A 4021-nucleotide genomic window follows, 5' to 3' on the forward strand; every position below is an offset into this window, starting at 1 on the left:
GAAGCAGAGACCATTAAGGAATGCTGCTTACTAGCTTACCCAATGAGCATTATTACAGCATCCAGGACTACCAGCCAAGGGGTGGTAATGCCCATAGTGAGCTGGTCCCTCCCACATCAATCATTAATCAAGAAAATATCCCCACAGAATTGCCTAAGGAAATCTCAATTGAGGTTTCTCTTCCTCAATAACTCTTGCTTGTGATGAATTAACAAAAGCCTAACCAAGACAGTGGGTGTTTCATATCATCACATAGATCTCAAATGTCCTGTTTGTACCAACTTATAGACCTCAAACTTTCTGCTTTCCCATCCCATGGAACCCAAGTGTTCTGTTTTTATCATCTCACCTACTTATCTTCACCTGCAAGTCTCACTTCCTCCCTGATGTAGTGATCTCCCTGACTCATTCTCATGCTGAAGCTTTCCAAAGAGCTTTTTGGTTGGTTTGATTGTTACTCAGTATTTCTCTTTATTGAATTACATTTTCATAACCTCTATTAGCTTCCATTTGTGTCTACTGGAATACACTCAGAAGTTATTTGTATCCTTTGAGTTCTTTAAAAATACTTATAAGTACTCTTTTGAATTCTTTGTCTGAGATTTCATTTATTTTATTTAATTATCAGTAGAGGGCATTATTGTGGAAACAGTAATTTTGGAGATGTCATGTTGCCATCACATCCAGATTGATTCCATCAAGTCCCTGTGTTTCACAGCCTCACCAGCCAGGATGTAAGAGAGCATTTCATTTCCTGCTTTAAATTCTTTCCCCTTCATACTTAGCTGGCAGGGGAGATACCATGACCATGAAAGTGTTCTTCCCAAGGCAAAGCATATCCATTGAACTTGGGATGTGCAAGTCTCAGCAATTTCCACAAATGAAGGGAATTTCACTGAATAATTTGGAGGGAGGCAACAAAAAGCAAAAACAAAAACCTTTCCCAACTCAATCATTTCAGAGGCAGAATAAATACTTCCTGATTATCATGGTCTCATGTATCTGGCCACTTGGTTTTTGGAGAGAGACAGAGAGAGTGAGAGAGAGAGAGAGAGAGAGAGAGAGAGAGAGAGAGAGAGAGAGAGAGAGAGAGAGAGTGTGTTTTATGGTGAAATGTGGAACATGCGTGTCTTACTTAGGGTTTCCATTTCTGGGATGAGACACTAGAACCAAAAGCAATTTGGGAGGAACGTTACATTTACAATTCCATATCACAGTCCACCATTAAAGGAAGTTGGGGCAGGCATTCAAGGCAGAAACCTGGAAGCAGAAGCTGATGCAGAGACCATGGAGGAAAAATACTTACTGGCTTGCTCAGTTGGGTTTCTTATAAAACCCAGAACCACCAGCCCAGACACGCCTGCACCTAGAGTGGGTTTGGTCCTCTCCCATAAATCAAAAATTACAAAAATGCCCTGTTCGTTTGCCTGCCTATAGCTCAAATTTATGGAGGCATTTTCTCAATTAAGGTTGCCTCCTATCAGATGACTCTATCTTGTGTAAAGTTAATGTGACAACTAGTCTGCACAACACAGATATTATACTTTAATAAAAAAATCACAATCATGCAGAAGTACTCTATCATCAAATAAGAATGATTAAAATAAATTTTACCTCAAAACCTTGGATTTTACAAACAGAAACATGAACTCAGAATTACCTGTGGAAATTTACAAAAAACATTTAATGCCTCACTGTTTGGGAATTTTTAATTTTACATATATGAGTGTGTTGTCTGCGTGTCTGTATGTACTTCACATGGGTGCAATGCCCATTGAGGCCAGAAGAGGGGACAAGAATCTTGAAACTGGAGTTACAGATAACTGAGCTACTGTATAGGAGCTGAAAGCCAAACTTGAGTCCTCTGCAAAAGCAGTAGGAACTCCTAGCCACTAGGCTATCTCTCCAGCTTTCACCTGGCCATTAATAAAGGCCTCCATCGGAATGATGAATCATGGATTTTTCCCTTCCCTGTGTTCAGCATCAGACAGGAGTCCTCTGTCACCTTTACCTTGTTCTTTTCTCATACATTCCAAGTACAGGGATCCCAGGATGGGTTCTTTAATACCAATCTAGTTTGGATTCTCTTTCCCTTCCTGCTTTCAGCAGTAAGAAACATCAAGTGAACACCTCTATCTTATACTCTTTCTTATCCAATTACTCGTCTCTTGAGAAGATAACATGGAAGATACTAGCCACAAGTCTTTCTTTTTTAAGATTTATTTATTATGTACAGAAGAGGGTGCCAGATCTCATTACAGATGGTTGCAAGCCACCATGTGGGTGCTGGGAATTGAACTCAGGACTTCTGGAAGAGCAGTCGGTGCTCTTAACCTCTGAGCCATCTCTCCACCCCACAAATCTCTTTTTTTTTCTTGTTTTTTTTTAATTTAATTTAATTTAATTTTACAATAGCATTCAGTTCTACATATCAGCCACGGGTTCCCCTATTCTCCCCCCTCCCACCCCCTTCCCTTACCCCCAGCCCACACCCCATTCCCACCTCCTCCAGGGAAAATCATCCCCCGAGAACTATGATCAACCTGGTAGACTCAGCCCAGGCAGGTCCAGTCCCTTCCTCCCAGACTGAGCCAAGTGTCCCTGCATAAGCTCCAGGTTTCAAACAGCCAACTCATGCAATGAGCACAGGACTTGGTCCCACTGCCTAGTTGCCTCCGAAACAGATCAAGCCAATTAACTATCTCACCTATTCAGAGGGCCTGATCCAGTTGGGGGGGGCCCTCAGCCTTTGATTCATAGTTCATGTGTTTCCATTCATTTGGCTTTTTTTTTCAATAATTGAGTAAAACCAAAATTTGTTATAAGCCACAGTCGTCCTATGGACCTCCATGCTATATATATAGCCTCCATGGTTCTATGGATTATGGTCTGATTGTTCTTTATTTTATATCTAGAATCCACCTATGAGTGAGTACATACCATGACTGTCTTTCTGGGTTTGGGTTACCTCACTCAGGATGATTTTTTCTAGTTCCATCCATTTGCCTGCAAATTTCATGCTTTCATTGATTTTCTCTGCTGAGTAGTACTCCATTGTGTATATGTACCACATTTTTTTCATCCATTCTTCCTTTGATGGGCATCTAGGTTGTTTCCAGGTTCTGGCTATTACAAATAGTGCTGCTATGAACATAGCTGAGCATGTATCTTTATGGTATGAATTAGCATTCCTTGGGTATATGCCCAAGAGTAGGATTGCTGGGTCTTGAGGTAGTTCGATTCCTAATTTTCTGAGAAACCGCCATACTGATTTCCACAGTGGTTGTACAAGACTGCATTCCCACCAACAGTGGAGGAGTGTTCCCTTTGCTCCACATCCTCTCCAACATTGACTGTCATTGGTGTTTTTGATCGTAGCCATTCTGACAGGTGTAAGGTGGTATCTCAGAGTTGTTTTGATTTGCATTTCTCTGATGATTAAGGATGTTGAGCATTTCTTTAAATGTCTTTCAGCCATTTGTAATTCTTGTTTTGTGAATTCTCTGTTTAGCTCTTTAGCCCATTTTTTAATTGGACTGTTTAGTATTTTGATGTCTAGTTTCTTGAGTTCTTTATATACTGTGGAGATCAATCATCTGTCAGATGTGGGGTTGGTGAAGATCTTTTCCCATTCTGTTGGCTGTCTTTTTGTCTTATTGACTGTGTTTTTCACCCTGCAAAAGCTTCTCTATTTCGAGAGGTCCCATTTATTAATTGTGCTCAGGGTCTGTGCTATTGGTGTTATATTTAGGAAATGGTTTCCAGTGCCAATGCGTTCAGGAGTACTTCCTACTTTCTTTTCTATTAAGTTTAGTGTAACTGGATTTATGTTCAGGTCTTTGATCCACTTGGACTTGAGTTTTGTGCATGGTGACAGATATGGATCTATTTGTAATCTTTTACATATTGACATCCAGTTATGCCAGCACCACTTGTTGAAGATACTTTCTTTTTTCCATTGTATAGTTTTGGCTTCTTTGTCAAAAATCAGGTGTTCACACTGTGGAAATCCTACTCTTGG

General features: G+C 40.4%; 1 pseudogene; it reads left to right on the plus strand.

The window, feature by feature from the left end:
• Positions 1 to 777: 777 nt before the first annotated feature.
• LOC114698941 lies at positions 778 to 909 on the plus strand (annotated as a pseudogene).
• Positions 910 to 4021: the final 3112 nt, after the last annotated feature.

The sequence above is a fragment of the Peromyscus leucopus genome, unplaced genomic scaffold (genome assembly GCF_004664715.2).
Source record: "Peromyscus leucopus breed LL Stock unplaced genomic scaffold, UCI_PerLeu_2.1 scaffold_429, whole genome shotgun sequence".
Classification (NCBI taxonomy): Eukaryota; Metazoa; Chordata; class Mammalia; order Rodentia; family Cricetidae; genus Peromyscus; species Peromyscus leucopus.